Source organism: Cornus florida, unplaced genomic scaffold, assembly GCF_030987335.1.
Source record: "Cornus florida cultivar Cherokee Brave unplaced genomic scaffold, ASM3098733v1 CherokeeBrave_3.0.0_Hap2_Chr04, whole genome shotgun sequence".
In the NCBI taxonomy this organism is placed as follows: Eukaryota; Viridiplantae; Streptophyta; class Magnoliopsida; order Cornales; family Cornaceae; genus Cornus; species Cornus florida.
Genome location: NW_026775574.1, coordinates 29,264,594 through 29,286,886, shown reverse-complemented (window position 1 = coordinate 29,286,886; position 22,293 = coordinate 29,264,594). Strand labels below are relative to the sequence as shown.

Sequence of the window (22,293 nt, the reverse complement as noted above, 5' to 3'; positions counted from 1 at the left end):
TACTTTCTTGTATAAATTTGTGTTGGACGTAATACTTCTTACTTTACAACCTGCATTTCTAAACTGTAACGTTTATTGCTTTCGTAATTGAATTTTCAAATGGAAATTTTGATTCATTTGGACTTCGGCTTAAAAGCTTTCAATTTTCCCGAGCAATTACTTCCTTCTTTATGGCTATTACAAATTACAATATTATCAGTAATAGGAAAAATGATCTTATACTGTTTAGCTTGATCTATTCTCCTGCTTGATTTTGTAAATGAATATATATCATTTTGTTGTTCCCATGTTGATTTAATATTTATTGCCTGAGACTTTAACATTGCCGTTTACTATGTTACGTGTTCTTAGATTGCTTTATTCATTAAAATATATAGAATTGAACACAGTAAAATAATAGATTGAAAGATTTGTTGTAATTGTTCGTTATTAGATTCAGTTAATTCCATATGATGGAATGAGTTCTCCAAACACATCAGATTTAGAGTTTAGGATCGCAGGGATGTGAAGTTTTGGAAGGATCTTTGGTGTGGTGATTGTATTCTTGCTTGTTCATTTCTAATATTATTTTGGATTGCTGTGGATAGCTATGTCTCGGTTGTTGATTGCTATCGGCTTGATAGCGGGAGGTTGACTTGGGATGTGCTGTTTATGCGAGCGTTTCAGGATTGGGAGTTGGACGATATTTATGGGTTGTTAGATCGTTTATATCGGCTCGAGATTCGTGGTGGAGACAGAGATTCGCTCGTCTGAGTGCTTGCTTCTCGGGGAATGTTTGAAGTGAGATCTTTTTTTCTCTCAGATACTATTGGGATTACGTTTCCGTGGAAAACAGTGTGAAGATCTAAAGTGCCGTTTAAAGTGGCATTTTTAACTTAACAGTGGTGTGGGGCAAGATCTTGACGCTTTATAATTTGAGGAGGCGAAGACAAATTACAGTTAACTGGTGTTGTATGTTTAAGTGCAATGGGGAATCGGTGGATCATCTTCTTATGCATTGTCCAGTGGCCTTGGGTTGTTGGTGTCTTTTGCTTGGAATGTTTGGGATTTCGTGGGTTATGCCTCGATCTACGAGAAGATTGATGAAGGCTTGGAGAGGGTGCTATGTGGGAGACCATGCTCGTGGGTTATAGAGGATGGCGCCCTTGTGTTTATGGTGGTGTTTGTGTAGGGAGTGGAGTAATAAATATTTTGAAGGAAAGGAATCATCGATTGCTATTCTTAAGTCAACTTTTATTACATCTTTATGTTTTTGGGGTTCGGGTAGGCTTTGTTTCTCCCCGTAGGAGATGATTGATTTTATTTCTTCTTTGGGACCACAGGATCCCTTTCTTGTCATTGGAGCACGTTCCCTTTTTGAAAGTTTTTTTTATTTAATTTGCTTAATTATCAATTAAAAAAAAATCCATCTGATTTTTTTGATTCTATTATTATATATATATATATATATATATATATATATATATATATATATCTTGTAATTGATTTGATCGTAAAATAAAAAATTGAAAGATTTCGTCAAGATTGTTCTTTTGGAAATTTACGAGTCTAATTTATCTTCTCTTAATCCCTATCTTATAATTTTTGTGGTTTGTCCAATTAGATTGAGTTAATTCCATATGATTTTTTTGATTCTATTATTTTATACTTTTTTATTTTTATTTTTGATTTTTTGTTATTGATTTGATTGCATGAAATAAGAAATTGAAAGATTTCGTTGAGATTGTTTGTTTGGAAATTTAGGAGTCTAATATATCTTTTTTTAATTCCCATCTTATAATTTTTGTGGGTTGGCCAGTTAGATTGAGTTAATTTTTTATGATTTTTTTATTCTATTATTTTATACTTTTTTTAAATAAAATTTGTTATTGATTTGATAGCAGTAAAATAAGAAATTGGAAGATTCGTTGAGATTGTTCGTTTTGAAAATTTTGGTGTCAAATATATCTCATGAATCTCATCACCTTGAGATTGATTTTTGGGTTGAATCTCATCTATATGATTTTTTTTATTTGGTTATTCCATACCCTTTTTAATTTATTTATTAATGTTTTTTGTGGTTGAATTTATTAGGATAACAGTTCCTTAATCATGTCCATGTTTTTTTTCAGGGTTGTTATTGAAGAACAGATTAGATGTGGATGGATCAAGGAGATGATAACAGGTTTTTTTTTTTTAAAACCAATTATTTTTTAATTTGAAATTAGATTTGAAAAAGTAATTGAAATTGGATTCAGTAATTGTAACTTGTAATAAAGGAATTTGAAAATGAATAAAATTTGTATCATTTGGAGTACGAGATGAAGTTTGTATAAGGGGAGATGTAAGACCCTTTGTAGAAGGGTGGTGGGGTAGTTTTGATAAGTTAAAAAAATTAATCTGAAAGTTAACGGTTTGTTAGTAATTTTGCTGGTTGTGTTTTTTTTTTTTTTTTTTTTTTTTTTTTTTTTTTTTGGCCCTACTGGTCCGTTGGCCAACTCCAGAAAGACAACGAGCCACCAAATTGCAGTAGTATTCTAAGTTAAACATTGCTCGACTTTAGAATTTTGATATATTCACGATTTTAAAAACGTTGTGTCATGGAAAGGTAAAGAACTTACATATAGTATTTCGCATTTTCACACCCAAGCGATGTAGAATTTGTAAGCACACATAGCTCGCATCAGAGCCTTGCCTCTTACAGGCCTGCTCCCTCCCACCAAGCCTCACAATTCCACCCTCTTTGGGGGCCGACGTCCTCGTCGGTACACTTCCGATTGGATTAATCTCTGATACCATTTGTAATAGCTCTTACCCAACAAACATAATATTTTTCGTTTTTGACTCATCTGGACAAGAAATTTCCTAGGAGGTCACCCATCCTAGTACTATCCCTACCCTAAGTTAATCACGCATAACTCTAGAGTTTTGATAGGTTTACGGCCATTGCGCTTTTAAAACGCGTTGTTTCATAAAAGGTAATGAACCTACGTATAGTACTTTATCTTGTCACACTGAGGCGATGTTAGACTTTTGAGTACACCTAACTCACACTGGAACCTTGCCTCTCACATGCTTGCTAACCTCACAAGACTATGTAGAATCCAACTCTGGAAAAATGAATTTCTGTTGTACATTTTAAAACAAAAACATGATCCTACAGAATCCACTTTCGTTAAAATTGTTCGTTTTGAGATTTACGAGTCTAATATATCTTCTTTTAATTCCCCATCTTATAATTTTTGTGGGTTGGCCAATTAGATTGATTTAATTCCATTTTTTTTGTTCTATTATTTTATACTTTTAAAAAATAATAATAATAAAAATAACTTGTTCGAACTTTAAATTATTCAAGTTCAACTCATTCTCGCTCATTTGCTATCCCAATAATCCTCCCTTTAAGGTTGAAGGCATTGAGTGACTCAACATGTCCAGGGTTTGAAGATTTCTTTGATACCTTTAAATTGATTTTAGGAGCTTAGCGACATGTTCTATCATCTATCTGTATCCTCCCTTGGGAAAGAAAAACATGTTGGGAATTTAAAGGTTTTAAAGCTTTTTAATTGTGTGTTTATTATATTTTATTCACTTTAAATTAAGTATCCCTTTTTGCTCATTTTCCTTCTATAATTAAAAATCATATATTTTACATGGATTCGAATTCCCCATTGTGATGAAAATCACATGACCTATCACATGCCTTGAAATTTAGAAGCATAATTGACTGTCACTTAAAATTAATTAAAATGGCAATTGCACATTCCTATAAAGAGTATTTTATTTTTGGAATATTAATTAGCTCCAAAATAAATCAACATTTTCAACACATAAGAATAATGTGTGATTATATATATATATATGTGTGTGTGTGTTTTGATTCATGAATATATTTGTATAAATGTATTAATTTTTATTTAAATTAAATTTATATATATAAATTTAGGTGCACAACTTTATTTAAAGTATATGCGTCTATAAATATGATAATTAATGGAAAGGGGTTTGTGGTAAGAAGTTGAGAGGGGAGGGGATGATGACGGTCGTTAAAAGGTGAAAATGATCATGATTAGGAGGTGAAGGTGCGAGAGGTGATGGGGAGATATTGAAGGTGGAAGAAAATAAATATAATAATGACAAGTAACACTAATCAACGCCATTAATTCTTCTCCAGTAATAACGTCTAATAGCATTATATTTGTCAACCTTTACTCCAGTGTATGTACATGAGAGGGGAAGAGTTACCAATCTAGTGTATAGCTAGTGCCTGACAGTGAAACTTAAAGATAGAATTTTTGTGGCTAATCCTTGAACCACCCTTTGGCTATCTTGGGGCTCGTTCCACTTTTAAAAAAGTGCAATGAATGGACAGTGGGTGACTGATAAATCAAATTTGCCCCGAGAGGTGGTGGAACCTCTCACCTAACAACATAATAAAGAATGATTATAAAACCCATGCTACTTTTCCTCCAAATATCCTTCGAATCCACATTCATAATAATATTTGAGTAATATGAAATTGAGTCTCTAAAGTTTTAATCCTCAATTTATTTATTTATTTATTTATTTTGTTGTTGTGTGTTTTTGTTCTCTCCCTTCAATTCACCAGACTTTTTGACATATATTTTGTATTTTTCTGTGGTGGCTTCCAATGCACATTTGAAAACTCATACCAAGACCGGGAATCCATTGCCCTAACTTTTCCCAGGATGTGAAGTTAAAGTTACCTTTGGCAGCTGGCAAAATAGACCCCATATGAAACCCTGTCTCGGATTGAGTAGATGTTTTTGCTTTTTCTAAATTTTTTTTTCCTTTTGTTTTCTTTTAGTTAGGACTCTTCGTTTTTTCTTCTTTTAATACAATTATCAATTACCAAATATATATATACATATATATAAACAATCATAGGTTTGATTTTGGATTCATTTTATTTTATTTATTTATTTTTTTAACAATGAAGAATATTGAGAAAGGGAAATTAGAGTGAGGACTACATAGAATAATCTAATTTTAACATATTGCATATTTTTAACAACGTAAAGTCAAAGAAAAAAATGATTATTCAATTTCGATATTCCTCCTCAGATCCGAATTGTAAGACTCAATATGTTATGTAAATTTTAATTTTTTTTTTTTTTTATTGCCTTGATTATATAAAAACAAAAAATAGTACGAAATTACTTGACCTTGAATTGTTGAATTTTATTATTAAAAATTAATTTTAATGAAATGGTGGTAGAGAACAGTGACATCAGCCTTTTAAAGTATTTAAAAGGCGTGACAAGAAGGATTCTAGAGTTCAAACCTTTATTTGGCACATGCTAGATGATGGGGTCCATTTGAAGTCTTGCATAATTAGGGTGTTTGGTCAAATTGCATTAATTATGGTGAATCTGCATCATTTTGGTAAATTGCATTATTAGGGGGTTTGGTCAAATTTCATTATTTTGGTAATTGCATTAATTATGAAAATCCGCATTATTTTGGTAAATTGCATCAATTAAGTTATTTGTTACTTTATTAAATTAGAGTCAACTTTTGATTACCTCCATTGTAGGGTAATCCAAGGGTCATCTTTTATTATAAAAATGATACTAGGTAACTCTGAATACTCAACGAACGATTGAATAAAATTATCCTTTGAGAATTCTTTGTGAGTGATTCACAAATTCTGAGGGTGTGAGGCCTTCTTTAGGTGTGATACCTAGGTCCTATTGGAGTGATTCCAATAGGCTTTTCTTTGTTAATTTCAATCATTCTTTTCTACTAACAACTGCGGAATCTTAACTTTGTTTCTGAATTTTCAGCCCATAACTCTTATTTACTTTCTTCTATTGAAGTCTGTCCTTTGTCCTACATCAGTTTTTGGTATCAGAGCCTAAGTAGACATTATGTTTACTCAATCGGCCAATGAAAGATTGGACAATAAACATTACAAAATTTGGAAAAACTTAGAAGGCTGAATGCTCAATGTGATATGATAGGGGCTCGAATTTCCCAGCCTTTTAACAAATCGGTAGCCTTTAAAGAAAAATATGCATTAGGTACTAATGATGGCAGAAACCGCAAGCAACAACAACCTTTACACTCTCTTACATCAAATGGTGGGCTGGGATCTACAAAGATACATAAACCTTAAAAAGATGAGAATATAGTGTGATTGATTTCAACTGTTATTGCATATAATAAACCCTATAATAAATCAATAACACTTCAATTTCTCTTGGTATATATCTTCTAGGGGTGCACCCGGTTCGGTTTGATCCAATTTTGAAGATTTTTTGAACCAAACCACTTCACGGTTTCAGATTCGAACTAGACCATTTGAGTTATGGAACCGAACCAGCCCAAACCGTGAAAAAATGGGTTGGTTCGGTTCGGCTCCACGATTTTAGTTGAATATTTTTTCCCTTAATTGTATATACAACAAAAATAACAATAAAATCATTTACATTCCCGAATTTGGGAATAAAATAGTGAGATAAAAAGAGAAGGGAAAATGGGTGAAATAGATCCAAAAGCTAAACCATAGAAATTAAAATAAGGTTGAATCTTACTGAAACTGAAAAGGATGACAAATCCTTGGTTGAAAATTAAGAAACTTGATTCGTTATCATTGTTGGTTGTGTTTGAGGCGCAAACACGCTGTGAGACTCAGAGATTTGTGAATTGAAAGTGAGAGAGAAGGGGAGAGAGTATGAGAAATGATGTCACTGATGGCAACGATAAAAGACAACGGCAATGACCGAACTTCGAAGGTTGCGTGAGAGAGATTGATCAATAACTGGATATCGCGACGATGACAACTAAGAAGTGAATGAGGCAACGTGAGCAACGAAAAAAAAATGAGATAGTAGAGGAATGTTGGAACGTACCCAAAAATCAAAACATTAGAAGAAAGAAAGCAAATAAAAAAAATATATCAGATAGTGATGAATGTTGGTTCACGTTTGATCGTTGTGCCGAAATCCTTTGCAATGTTAAGAGTAGTATATATGTATTTGATTTGGTATTTTCTGGCCACGATTAAATTTCAAAGAGATCCCAGTAAAGATGGAGAGAATTCTAGAGAGCAATAGAGAGAGTGCATAAGAGAATATATAAATTTATATACACGTAGGTGCATAAAATTTCGGCCCGAATATGATGATTCGACCCGAAAGATTAAACACTAACACTTAATCAAGAAAATATGCAAATAGTAAATAGAAGACCGAGAATGAGATCAAGGAAGAACAAAGGCTAATGACAATGGGAATCAGATGCCTTTTATTGGGTCCTTGACCTTGTATTTATACTCATACAATGAGAATTTCTTAGGGCTGTTATATACATCGTATCTTCATCCTAGGGCTTTACACCGAGAGAGCATCTTTGTGTTTGTGAAGTCCTTTCCCCACAGCGATATCATCCATTTTGCGAAGGTTAGTCTTATCCACTTTCTATCTCGTTGTTTTTCTTTTCTATTCGATTTCGTAGTTATGAGTCAAGAGAGCAGTAGTCGCACCTTGAGTGCTAGGATTTCTGAATGTAAATTAGGAGTGCCTGAGGTCAGCACGAGTGGCCAGCGTTTTGCTGAGGGCCCAATTGTCCTTCTCGCCAATATAGTAGAGAGGAAGTCCATTTCCGTTCTTCAATTGAGAAAGAAGAACAAAGTTTTCGAGGACATTTCTCTTAACATATACCCTCACCATCTTAATTTCAGTATCGGTGAGGGCCTTGAGGAAGGCGAGATGCTTTTCTCGGCTAACCATTTGCTTACCTTTATATTTTCGTTGAACCCTTTTTATCTTCGGGTTCTCTGGTTCTTAATTTTGCCCCTCTTTAAGTAAATCCTAACTTCTTTTGCATATTTTCTTGCCTTTTGGTTTTGAATCGGGTCAGAGGGCTAACCCTGAATTTTTTCAATCTTCGATTTTGTTTTTTCATTAAATAGAATTAGGGATGAGGATGATAGATATCATTTATATACCCGAATGAATCGAGCCATGTTCTCTGGCCTCAACTCCTCAAACAATGAGTGGAAGGAGAAAATTGTTAAGGTTGTGGGTGCTTGGCGCCCCTCATTTCTTTAGGATTTTCCTGTTCAATCGAGCTTCCGTACCCCTTCTATTCCTTAATTTGATGATGATGGCGAGTCCTCTTGCTTTGTTTGTGTAGTTAAGTTTTTCTGCTTTATTTATGATTTTCTAGGTCACAAGACTGATTTATTTCCTTCCAAATTTGCAGATTTGAGACTTGAGTATCTCCAAGCAAATGTTTGGAACACCGTTCTTTTTGCAAGAATTATTTTGTCTTCTTCTCTACTTGAGACCATCTCTAGAAATCCCCCTCTCGCTCCCCAAGATCCCGAGGAGCCCATTGACCTTCGGGATTCTGACTCTGAAGTTGAGCCTGCTTCTTCCGTTTATCCTTTTTTTTTTTTCACGTCTACAATGGAACTTCCGCCTCCTAGGGCTCGTATCTCTAAGAAGGAGAAGGAGGCAGCTGCAAAGTTAGCTCATGAGCGGAAAAATGTGTTCCTTGGGGCGAAGAATACCCCCTCTTCCCAAAATTGAAGGGGGGTTTCATCTGCGCTGGTGTTAGAATGCCAACTGTCAAGGGATGCCCCTGACCTCAAGCGCCCCAAGCTCAGGGCTGGGGCTTTAAGAAAAAAAAATGCGCCCTTTTTGGCATTGTTGCTTCCGCTGGTTCTACCGGCGATGATTTCGCGGGATCCAAAGAGAAATGGTTTCCCGAAATGCTAAAAGCTGATGGCTCTGCAATTGCCATTGGTGATTCCGGGGCTGAGAACCCGTAGATTATAAAGGATTTGGCCAGAGGAATGTGGCCACCCCGGGACGAGATCATCCAGCAACAGATGAGTATTGATGATCTCTTATCTCTTACTCCTTAGTCTGTTATGGATGTAGTGAATTTTGATAATCATTTATTTATCCAAGTGTGTCTTTGTTTTTTTTTTTCTCCAACATTTTGCGTTTGTCTTCTACAGAACATGTTTTCTCTCTTGAAGAAGCGTTCCGTTGACTCTCTTCAAGCCAATCAAATTGAGGCCCTTTAGAAGAGGATTGACTCCTTGGAGGCCTTTGTTAAAAATGCTTAAAGGGAAGCAGAGAGAGCCATCAGATGGCCGAGTACTTCGGCAAGAGATCCAAAGAGATGGAAAACAAGGCTGCCAACCTAGAATTGTAGCTTGCCCAAGCTAACTATAGGCTTCAGATATGCAAAGATGGTGGTTTGGAGATGTTTCAGTGTTTCTCTCAGATTGCTGATCTTTGTTATGCCAAAGGGTTTCGTCTTGGATTTTCTCAGGGGTCCCTCCCGGCTGAGGAGAGGGAGTATGCTGATGTCGATGAACATGATATGGAGCAAGGCTTTTATTAGCTCATCAGGGAGTATACTGAGGCTTTAGCTGGGGCCAATGAGAAGGAGCTTGTAACGCCCCAAATCCGAGGTCCGAAATGCTAACTGGGTTCTTACCTGAACCTGAGAACACTTAAGGGTAAAACGGTCAACTCAAGGTATGAAAGTGAATGAGATGACTCTAAGTGAGTAGTACAAGGTCAACGTAAGTCTAATTGGTTATATGGACTCATGCCATAAGGTTCTAGACATAAGAAAGATGGTTGCACACAATTGCACCTTTTTAGTTTCAAAGAATTCTGGAGTAGTCTGCACTAAAGATGCCATAACTCTCTCTAAAATAGGAATCTATGGCTAGAATTACCACCATTGGAAAGCTAACTTCGAGCCGGTCAGTTTAGACTCAAGAATGACCCAATTTGGGTTTAAAATGAGGAAGTTATGGTCTTTTGAAGTTTGGGTTAAAGTGCAAAAAACTGCTTTTGGGATTTCACCATTTTAGGCCTTATGGTCAAGTTCAAAGCCATAATTTGGCATTGTCATTGGTTCTAAGGTGTCCCTATGATTAGAAGTCTATCACACACCCTTCAAACCTGTACCAAATGTGTACTTAAAGGCCTAAATCACATGGTAACATTATAGATAAAATAAAAAACGTAATGATTCCCAAATAAGAGCTTGAATTACGGCCAATCATTGTCCCATTTCATGCATCCAAAACATAAAGTTTCTAATGTCCATGGTTACAAGCCTTAAATGAAAACATTGCTGCATTTACAAGTCTAAAATTACATAGCTTCCAACAAAACTTAAGTCAAGGCTTTACAACGTAAACATTTATATAATAAAAGATATCAAAATTGCTAATCCCATTGTTATCTATTTTTGTGGAGGAAAGTCTTCCACCACGTCCTTTCCATGACCTGAAAAATAGTAATAAGGAGTGAGCACAACAGCTCAATAGGAGATGTCTAAAACGCATTCCTTGATGCCTCTGTGAAGCCAAACAAAGAATAGCCACTAAGAAAGGATTCATGCTTGTTTTAGGAAGTAACAATCATCACATAATTCAATCCCGTAAATGCAATAGAATGCATTGCTAATGTGATGCTAATGTCTCACCCCATTTTCCAAAATTTCATCAAACGCCTTAATCGTCAAACCGTTAATGTAACTTGGCCTAAGGTAACTCCCCGCCTTCATGAGAGGAGGATTAGCTATCTATCCCTGACCTAAGGTAACTCCTTAGCGTCTTTTAGGGCCTAATAACTCAACCACGTGCAAGGCAAGCTCCCTACGTCCCCTCTAGGTCCCATTAACGACACGGACACAACGTAACTCCTTGCCACCCGGTTTTCACAAAGAATGTTTCAAAACATTTCCCCACAAAATCAGTTTAGTATCATTCATTCCAAAAACATAATGTTCCTCCTTTTCAAATTCAGTTTTTGCCCAAATGCTACCCAATGTAATGCATGAATGATCTAACTACGTAATGTTACAACATTCTAACAACTTCCACATCAAATTTTAGTTTTATAACCATACTTTGATGACAACAACATGGCAGCTTTTATATCACAACAATGTATTCATTTATACAGAAAAATCGGTAGTATAACTAGGCAATTTAAACATAGGCAACAAGTGTTTGTTTCAACATTCATGCTAATTTACATAACCCAATTAAGCAAGAAAAGTCTAATTTTAGACACATATAACAACTAACATTGAGGAAGCCTAAAATTCAGTTTCTAAACACATTACACGCACCAATATAGAAGCTACAATTTTCAGTTCTAAAATATATATGACAGGCTCGGAGGGTGGCTTAGAGCTAGTCACATTTTGGTTTCAATTTAAAAAGTGTAATTCACCTAATTTACATAACACAATTGAGCAAAAATTCTCAATTTTAAACACATACAACAACCACATTTAGGAAGCCTAAATTTCAGTTTCTAGACCACACAATACATCATTAATATACAACTACAAATTTCGGATTTTTAACTACATAATGTGCTTGCAAAGAAAATTCAATTTTAGTTATATAATGGTTTAATTTAGAGAATTTAATTCATAAGAAAACAAAGGGTGTGAGGTTTAGACCAACCCCTACCTCATGCCAAGCTAAACCCCACAAGGACAGCCTCCAATTTAGTAGGTCCAAGGTTACCAAGTGTCACCCAAGAACCACCAAAGGAAATGAGAAGAAAAGAGGAGCAAAACCTCTCTTGAAGCCCCAACCAAATCCCACTTCTAAAGGCATTTCAAAATTTCAGTTGTGAAGGGATGACTTTGATTTTTGGATCAATGGATAGCTCTCTCCCTTGGGGTCATTTTCTCTTCTTATGGCAACCCTAAATTCCCTCTACAAAGCCCTTCAAATATAAGCTTAAAGAAGGGCTAACAATGGAGACAGATTTGGTTAAGGAAGAAGAAGAAGAAAGAAAAAAGAGGAAGGAAAGAAAAAAGAGGAAGGAGATGGCTGAGCATGTACATGAAATAATGTAATGAACATGCCAAGTGTATGTGTGTGTGTCAAGCACAAAAGTGGTCAAAGGGTGACCATGCATAAAGACCAAAATGCCCCTCCAACATCACTAAATCACTATTATGCCATTTAAATGTCAAAGGTTCATCCTACCCTCATGTAAATGACAATTAATATACACAATAAACAATTACTGCTAGAAAAATAATTTAGAACCCAAAAATCCCGGTGTGGGACCCATACGGGTCTCCTAGTCCTAAATTTCAAAAATTGCCAAAATGTATTTCTAGGAGTCCCAAACTCAAAGAAATATTCAAAATCAATATAAAAACCCTCGTGACACGTAAATCAATGCATGGCAAAGACGGACCAATCCGTTATGGGAATAGTGGAACCTTTGGCAGTAATGCGACCTAATAGCTTAGAGACGACTAATGATTTGGGCAAGGATTAGGTGGCAGAGAATATTGGTGTTATTAGTGAAGCTCTAGGTGTCTCTACAGAGGGCAATGATAATCAAGCCTTGTCTATTCTTCACGCAATTGTGGCAGGGGGAGATACTGCAGAGTCTATTCAAGGCACGAAAAAGGTCAAAAGTAAAAGACCTTTAATGTCACAGAAAGGGGAGTAGGAGGTTAAGAACCTCATTTCATATGTTAACTATGAGGGGAAAAATGGGGCGGCGAAGGAAAGGGGAAGGACCAGAAGTGGGAAATGGGGAAAAGGGGAGATGATTGTTTATGGTTTTTAATGAAGCTATGAATCATTACACGGAACGTTTGTGGTCTAAATGATCCAAACAAAAGGAGGGTGGTTAAGGTAGCTGTGAGGAAATGGAGTGCCCATGTTGTTTGCTTGCAAGAAACTAAGTTAGCCTCTATTTTTGATGGGGTGGTTAGAAGTCTTTAGGAAGGAAGATTTGTGGAATGGGGCGTTAAACACTTTAGGCACCTCTGGTAGAATCCTAGTTATATGGGATCGAAGATAGTTGTCAAGGATGAATAATTGGAAGGGATTTTACTCTTTGTCATAAGAGTTCAAGATGGAGGAGGACAATTTTAGATGGGTTTTTTCTGGGGTTTACGGGCCAGTTATTGACAGTGAAAGACTTGCCTTTTGGGAAGAGCTTTGCTACGTTAAGGGACTGTGGGCGTTGCCTTGGTGTCTAGGCGGGGACTTCAATTCTATTAGGTCTCCATTTGAGAGGTCCACTGGGGGTAGGTGGTCTTCAGAAATGACCTAGTTTTCAGAGTTTATTGATAGTCATTTTCTTATTGATTTGCCAATGGAAGGGGCAACCTTTACGTGGTCTAATGGTAGGGATCCAGTTACTTTCTTAAAGCTGGATAGATTCCTGATTTCTGGGGAATGGGAAAAGAAATTCCCGAATGTTACTCAGGCAACTCTCATAAGGGTAACATCTGATCACGTTCCCTTAGTTCTTGATTGTGGGGGTTTGAGATCTTGGCGCATCCCATTTCGTTTTGAGAATATGTGGTTAAGATCAGAAGATTTCCAAGGGAAAGTACAGTCTTGGTGGGAGGCGGTGATTGTTACAGGGTCCTCTAGCTTTGTATTAGCTAAGAAGTTTCAGTTTCTCAAATTTGTGCTTAAGAAGTGGAATTAGGAGGTGTTTGGGAACCTTAAATGGAAGAAGAATAGAGTCCCCGTTGAAATTGCTGAGCTTAATCGTCTTGATGAATTGGGATAGGTTGTGGATTCTTTGCGCTTTAGGAGAGCCTCTTGTCAGGCGACTTTTGCTGAGATAGCTACTATGGAGGAGATTTCATGGATTCAGAAATCTCGAGCTTGTGGCTCAAAGAAGGGTAACACAAATTTTTTTTCATAGGCTTGCTAATGCTCATAGAAGGAGCAATCATATTGGGCGTATTTGTGTGAATGGTTAGGAGTTGTGGAGAGAGGATGAGGTGTGGGGGGATGGCATTTTTTTATCAGCAGCTTTGCACTAAGACGTTAGGGTGGAGGCCTAAGCTTGATGGTCTCCACTTTGATGCCATTTTTGAGTTGGATAGAGACAGGCTTGAGGTTTCATTTTCTGAAGAGGAAGTGCTGAAGGCGTTATCGAGCTGCAATGGTGACAAAGCTCCGGGGCAAGATGGGTTCACTATGCGGTTTCTTATGGAGAGTTGGGAAGTGGTGCGCAGCGAGGTGATGGGTACCTTCCAGGAATTTCACTCTTATGGCATAATTGAGAAGTCGTTAAACGTATTTTTTATTGCCCTTATTCCTAAGATGGGAGACGCTTATGATATTAAGGATTTTCGGCCAATTAGCTTAGTGGGATGCATGTATAAGCTTATTGCCAAGGTTCTTATTCTTAGGATGAGTAATGTATTGGATGGTATTATTTTGGAGTCCCAGAATGCTTTTGTTGGAGGACGGCAAATCTTGGATTCTATTTATATAGCAGGGGAATGCGTAGATTCCAGGTTGAAAAGTGGGGTCCATGGCGTCTTATGCAAACTTGACATTGAGAAAGCTTATGATCACGTTAATTGGAAGTTTTTCCTTGACTTGCTTCAGAGGATGGGGTTTGGAGTTAGGTGGAGGAAATGGATTGAAACATGTATTTCTTCCGTTATGTTCTCTATTTTAGTGAATGGATCTCCTGCTGGTTTCTTTGCAAGTTCTCGAGGTTTGAGACAAAAGGACCCCTTGTCGTCTTTTCTATTCCTTATAGTTATGGAGGGTTTGAGCTGACAAATAAGAAGAGCGGAGGAGTTGGGTTATATCAGGGGATTCAGAGTCGGCAGAGATGTAGATCATCAGATGAAGATCTCTCATCTACTGTTTGTGGATGATACCGTGGTTTTTTGTGATGCAGATGCTTCCCAACTTAGATATTTGAGGTGCATTCTTGTTTGCTTTTAGGCGGTTTCTGGGTTAAAGATCAATGTTGGAAAGAGTGTGCTTGTCCCGGTAGGGGATGTTCCACATATTTCCTCCTTAGTTATAGTTCTTGGATGTGGGGTGGGTGTTTTTCCTCTTCCTTATTTAGGATTGCCTTTGGGGGTGTCCTCTAGGAGAGTGGGGAGTTGAACTCCGGTGATCAATCGGTATGAGAAGAGGTTGGAAGGATGGAAGTAGTAATATCTATCGGGGGGGGGGGGGGGAGGGGAAGGTCACTCTAATTAAGAGTATTTTCTCGTCCTTTCCCACTTACTATTTATCTTTGTTTCAAATTCCATGCTCTGTCGCTGAAAGGATTGAAAAAATCCAAAGGGATTTTCTTTGGGGTGAAAGGGAGAGGAGTTCAAGTATTATCTTGTAAACTGGGAGCAAGTTTGTAAACCCTTGAAGTTAGGCGGTTTAAGCATCTGAAAGCTGGTTCCTTTAAATAGAGCTTTATTGGGGAAGTGGTTATGGAGATTCGACAGGGAACGACATTGCCAGTGGAGAACGATTGTCTCGTGTCGCTTTGGGGAGGAGAGTGGAGGTTGGTCCTTTTATCCAGTCTCTGTTGCGGGAGTCGTCGGCGTGTGAAAATTCATTAGGAAGGGATGGGGTGTGTTTTCCTCACACATCATATTTAAGGTTCGTGATGGTAGGCGTGTCCGTTTTTGGGAGGATTTACTTTCCTAGACTTTATAGTATTGCCGAAAATAGGTACGCTTGCGTAGCTGACTGTTATCGGCTTGATAACAGTGGGGTTATGTGGGATGTACGTTTTAGGCATTCTTTTTAGGACTGGGAGATAGACAAGGTATGCATTTTTTTGGATTTGTTATATCAGCAGAAGGATATTGGTAGAGGCAGTGATGACATTTTGTGGGTCCCTTCCACTCATGGTAGATTTGGTGTTCGGTCCATGTTCTTTTGTTTGTCTAATTTCGTTGGTCATGATTTCCCATGGAAGATTATATGGCGTTTTAAGGCTCCACTTAGAGTTGCATTCTTTGTTTGGATTGCCGTCTGGGGCAAGATCTTGACGTTAGATAATTTAAGGAAAAGAGGAAACATTATTGTTAATTGGTGTTGTCTATGTAAATCAGATGGTGAGTTTGTGGATCACATTCTTTGCACTGTCCTGTGGCGTATGATTGTTGGATCCTCATATTCGGCATTTTTGGTGTCCATTGGGTAATTCCTCAGTCTTCCATAGGACTAATTATTGCATGGAGAACATGCACAGTGAAAGGCCACGTTCATGACTATTAGAGGATAGTTTCACACTGTGTTTGGTGGTGTATCTGGAGAAAGAGGAATAACAGAAATTTTAAAGGAAATGAAACATCTGTGGTGACATTGAAAATGAATATTCTTCGTTCTATTTTCTGTTATGTGAAAAGAAGCGATTGCTCCTCGACTAATAACTTAGTTGATCTTTTGGACTTTATTGGTCATTAGGTTCCACTTTCGTTTTTTGTATTAGCGACGCGTTCCGCTTTTGAACGCTTTTCTAATCGATTTCTACTTATCAAAAATAAATAAATAAATGCAAAAATTGCGAAAAATGCCCGAAAAAATAGAAAAATGAGAAACATCATAGAGCTTGCGGAGCTTCTCAAGGGTATCCTGTCCCTTAGGTCCTGCCCCCAATCCAGTATCTTTCTACTTCCATTACTGAGCCAGTCTCGCCTGTTGATGTTGTCCTTCCTCCCCACATGTCTCCTCTCTTTGTTTTTATGGTGTCAAATAAAGGTTTGTACTTGTCAGAGAGTTTGGAAATGAAATGGCTAAGGGATGCTATCCGTCCAGTCAGTACTTGTAGTATATCTCTCATGGTGTGAAGCTCTTCATTCTGAGCTAGTTTATCTATCTGGGCTGGACTGGCTTCTATTCATCTTCTGTTGACCATATGCCCATAGAATTGGCCAGAGGAGACTCCAAATGAACATTTCGCTGAATTCAATCTAAGATTATTTTTTCTAGAGTGTCAAATAGCTCCTGTAGATGTAGGTTACGATCTTATTGTTTCTTACTTTTGACTACCATATCATCTATGTAAGCCTCAACAGAGTTTCCAATTTGCTTTTATTTTGTTAACCAGCCATTGATAAGTGATTCCCGCTTTCTTGAGGCTGAAAATCGTGACCTTATAGTAGTAGGTTCCTCATTCGGTGTTGAATGATGTTTTTTCCTCGTCTGTTGGGTTCATCGGGATTTGGTTGTTACTTGAGTAAGCATCAAGGAAGGTCAACTTCTCGTATGAACCCTGCTTCATGTAGCCGTTTGACTTCCTCTGATATAGTTCGGTTCCTCTCCAGAGCGAACCTTTTCAATTTCGGCTTCACTGGATGGAAGCTTGGATCAACATTCAAGTTGTGGCAAGGTGTTTGTGGATCGATTCCTGGCATATCCAAATGACTCCAGGCGAAGATATTTGCATTCTGATGGAGGACTTTTGCTAAGCTCATCTTTTCTTCGGGTGATTGGAGCGACCCGATGTAAGTTACTTTCATTTGATCGTTCTTGATCAGTTGTATAGCCTCTAAGGGTTCTTCGGCTGGGACCCTTCCCTCGGCCCCTTCACTGCCTCGGGATCCTAGGGATGCTGTTGTTGCTATTTAGACGGTTGTTTGCCTTTATCCTCAGTCTTTATAGTTGTGTGATAACAATCCTTGGCTGCCACCTGATTCCCCCATATGTCAATTACGTCTTGGCCGTTAGGGCTTATGCATCTTATGACTTGGTGCCATTCATTCGATGAATCCCGACCTATTAGGAGGTTATAGATGGGGTGAATGTTTATAATCACGGTTGTTTTCCTTCTGAGTTCTTTTGGCGGCGTTGACTGATATTGTAACCATGCCCATCAGCTCTACCCGCCTTCCATCGAAACCTTCTAGGGGATTCCTCGTAGGTCTGACCTGTTCTGGATCTATTTTTAGCTGTCGAAGGTCCACCTGTTTATTATGTTGGCGCTGCTGCCTGGATTTATTAATACTCTTCTTAGTAAACAATTTGCCGCTAACAGGCTGATCACTAGAGGGTCTTCGTGTGGATGTTGCACCCTCTTAAGATATCTGACATGAAAGGTAATTCGAGCATAACTTGCTTTGCTCTCGACTAAGTTGACTTCTCCGACTCTACGGAATTTATGAGCTTGCTTGAGTTGTATTCTGTAGGAATTATCTGGCTCCTCATCCTCTTTTAGACAACCATGGATTATATTGATGACACAAATGGGTTAATTATCTGATGGTGCTTTCGGTGCTGGTCTGGGCCTTTCAGATTATAACGTAGCGGAAATGATAAAGAACAGGGTTAAACCCTTGAACTCACAAAGAACACACTCATAAGAGAGAAATTGAAATTATATTGATAATGATGATGTTTGTAGACTTACATCTCTTGCCTTTACATAGACAAGTCAAAAATAAAATAAAAAAAGAAAGCATGCGTGAAATAATATTAAAGGGGAAATTTGAGATTTGATGGAGTAGAATCCTCCTTAAATCTTGCAATAGAGAATAATATCTTTTATTGCTGGCAACTACACCAAATCTCCTTTTGACTTTTCCTTATTTATTTATTTATTTATTTCCTTCTATTCTCTTTACCCTTTCAGCTTCCCTGATTTGCAATGATTCTTTTGACTTTTCCGTATTTATTTATTTCCTTCTATTCTCCTTACCTTTTCAAGCTCCCTGATTTGCGATGATCCTGTATGCTTAAATAATCGTGAGCGAGTTATTCTACATCAGTCTCCCCTTCGTTAAAAGAACTCGTCCCCGAGTTACCTGAATCTGGCGGATAATATTCATGTACGTTAGCCACATTGAAGGTAGAAGAAATGGTCATGTCAGTATGTAAATCAATCACATAGGCATTGTCGTTGATTTTCTTTAGAATCTAGTACGGACCATATTTCTTTGCCTGCAGCTTGTTGTATGTTCCCACTGGAAACCTCTCTTTTCTTAAATACACTATAACCAAGTCCCCTTCTTCAAATACTTTTTTCCTTCGTCTCTTGTCAACTGCAGCCTTGTATTTGGCGTAAGTTTCCTCTAGATGTTTTTTGACACTCTCCTGAATGGTCTTAACATACTCAGCCATTTTCTCTGCAGCATCACTCTTTCCCTGCAACTTCGGTAAGGATACTAAATCCAAAGCAACTTTTGGAGGACAATAATACACAACCGCAAACGGGGATTTGCCAGTGGACCTGTTAACCATGCAATTGTAAGCAAATTCTGCCTGGGCAAGAGCAAGATCCCATTATTTTGGTTTCTCTCCTGAAATACAGCGAATTGGATTTCCAAGGGTCCTATTCACCACCTCTGTTTGGCCATTAGTCTGGGGGTGACTGGTGCTACTGAAATTAAGAGAGGTATCAAATCTCTTCCATAAAGTCCGCCAAAAGTGAGATAAAAACTTGGTGTCACGATCTGAGGTAATGGACTGTGGCACCCATGTAAACGAACCACCTCCTTAAAGAACAAATTAGCCATTTGGACTGCAACGTTCGTCTTCTTGCATGTAATAAAATGGGACATCTTGGAAAATCAATCGACCACCACAAAAATAGAGTCTGCTCTTCTCTGCGTCCTCGGCAACCCTATAACAAAATCCATGGATAAATCCTCCCATGGAGCATCTAGAATAGGCAGCGGTGTGTAAAGACCAGTATTCTGAGATTGACCTTTACTAGTTTAGCAGATTGAGCACCGTCGCACATGGTTCTCCACGTCACGCTTGAGTTGTGGCCAATAATACCGTTCTTCTACCATTTCTCGCGTCTTATCACGCCTCAAATGTCCTCCTAATCCTCCGCCATGCAATTCACGAACCACTTGCTCCGTGGAATACACAACTGATTGCCATTAAAGAGAAATCCTTTCTGCATATGCAACCCTTTAAAGGATTGGCTTGTTTTACATGCTGCCCAAGCTTGGCTAAAATCTTCGTCAGCCTCATATAACTCCTTCAGGCATTCGAACCCTATGATTTCAGCCCTCATAGTTACTAAGAAAATTGCTCTCCGACTTGGTGCATCTGCAACTTTGTTTTGTTAGCCTGACTTGTGTTTTAGCGAGAAGGTGAATCGCTGGATATAAGCCGCCCATCGCGCGTGCATCCAATTGACACTGTTTTGATTGTTGATGGATTTCAATACTTGGTGATCTGTAAACAGCATGAACTCTCGCTGGATAAGATAATGCTCCCATGTATGTAAAGGTTTCACCACCGCATAGAATTCCAACTCATAGGTAGTCCACTTCTTGCATGCATCACTCAACTTCTCACTGTAAAACGCTACTGGCCTTCCTTCTTGTGATAGAACTGCTTGGATTCCCACTATTGAGACATCACAATCTACCTAAAATAGCTTCTCAAAATCTGGAAGGACTAAGATTGGGGCTGTTGACAGTTTTTCCTTGATTAAGGCAAAACTTATCTCAGCTTCCCCTCCCCATTGTAATTTTCCTTTCTTCATACATTCTGTGATGGGAGCCATAATACTACTGAAGTTCTTGATGAACCTTCGGTAGAACGTGGCTAAGCCATGGAAACTGCGTACTTCTCCCACATTCTTTGGCATAGGCCACTCCGGAATAGCCCTCACCTTCTCTTCATCTACCCGAATGCCATCACTACAAACCATATAGCCGGAGAATACTAGGCTTGGGGTCACAAAGCTACACTTCTTCAGATTAATGAACAGTTTATTCTTCTGTAAAGCTTTTAATACCTCTCTCAAGTGAAAAAGGCGTTCTGCCTTTGTTTGACTATAAACCAGAATATCGTCGAAATAAACAACTACAAATCGATTAATAAATGGTTTGAGTACCTGATTCATCAACCGCATGAAAGTACTTGGCGCGTTGGATAATCTGAATGGCATGACTAACCACTTATGCAGTCCTTCTTTTGTTTTGAACGCCGTTTTCCACTTATCCCCAGGGTGGATTATGATCTGATGGTATCCACTCTTGAGGTCCACTTTGGTGAAGACTTTTGATCCCGCCAATATATCCAATATATCATCCAACCGTGGAATGAGAAATTTGTACTTGACAGTGATTCTGTTAATTGCGCGACTATCAATGCATATTCTCCAACTGCCATCTTTCTTCGGTACTAGCAAGGCCGGAACAGCACATGGGCTCGTGCTCTTCTAGATCAACCCTTTCCGTAGTAACTCTTCCAATTACTCTTGTAAGATCGGACTCTTGTTGGGACTCATTCGGTAATGTGGTAGATTTGGCAGGCTTGCCCCGGGCACCAAGTCAATGTGGTGCTGAATGTCCTTCATGAGAGGGAGACTATCAGGTAAGTCTTCAGGCACCAACTCACTAAACTCCTGTAGTAGTGGCTACTATAAAAGGAGGTTGTTTAACTACTTCCCCTTTGCACATAACAACAAAGATTCCAGGGGCAGTTGTTATTTCGCCCATAAATTCCACACTGTTGATCAACATAACTGAATTTCCTTTGGGAAATTCAGCTTCTTTCATCAGACCCAAAATAATCTTTTGACCATTCTTGTGTAGATTATACACATTGTCTCTACCGCGGTGAGTGGCATCGACATCAAATTGCCATGGTCTGCCCAATATTATATGGCATGCATCCATGTCGACTATATCACAACGCACCTCCTCTATATATGTTTTCCCAATTGAGAATGGAACGGTGCATGTTTCAGTTACTCGTGTTTCTGAGCCTTTCTTGATCCATCCAATTTTGTATGGATGGAGATGTTTATCTGTTTTAAGCCCCAATTTTCGAACCGTTGTTAAGGAAACAATGTTCTCATTACTATCGCTATCAATAATAACATCACATACCTTATGGTTGACAGTGCAACTTGTACGGAACACATTATGATGATGTGGGTGCTCCTCTTTCTTTGGTGTGAACATCAACCTCCTCACGACTAAAGAGTGGGATAGCAACTCGCCATTGTCTCCTTCAATCACCTCTTCTTTTTCAAAGGTAAGGAACTCACCTTCCTCACCCTCGCCTTTCTCATGCTCGACCAGATTTACTGTTGGTCGCTTGGGGTAATTGTTGGATTTATGGTCAGGTTCTCCACATCAAAAACACTTGCCCATACTTGGGTGTGCATAGGGATTTTCTTTCATAGTTAGGGCTCCCCTTCTAGCAGGGCCTATTGGTGCTGCGGGTTTGGCCTTTGTTGGACCATCTCCAATGCCTCGCCATGTCATTGGAACAGGGGCTATCATGGTCTGTTTACCCATGTCATGTGAAGGACGTTGGGTGTTATATGAACCATAAGATCGATTCTTTGACTTCTCTAGTAACGATTCTGCTCTCTCTGCCACCGTGACAATCTCAGACAGTTTGAATAACGGTTGGAGCGCCACTTTCTCTTCAATATCCCATCGTAACCTGCCTTTAAAACGGGCCACCATGCTAAATTCGGGTTCCACCTGTTTGTTACAGGATGACAACCGATAAAATTCTTCAGCATATTCAGCAATCGTTCTACTTCCCTGTGTGCAAGACTGATATTTTTTATAAAGAAC

The 22,293-nt window shown here is 38.3% G+C and overlaps 1 long non-coding RNA gene across 2 annotated transcripts in view; it reads left to right on the top strand.

Annotated features, from left to right (window-relative positions):
- The window catches only part of LOC132303081 (uncharacterized), a 44,271-nt gene that overhangs the window by 2,825 nt on the left and 19,153 nt on the right, over positions 1 to 22,293 (top strand). For both annotated transcript variants that reach the window (XR_009481087.1, XR_009481088.1), the window contains exon 2: positions 2,112 to 2,164. This is a non-coding gene — a long non-coding RNA (uncharacterized LOC132303081). The remainder of the gene's footprint in view (positions 1 to 2,111; positions 2,165 to 22,293) is intronic.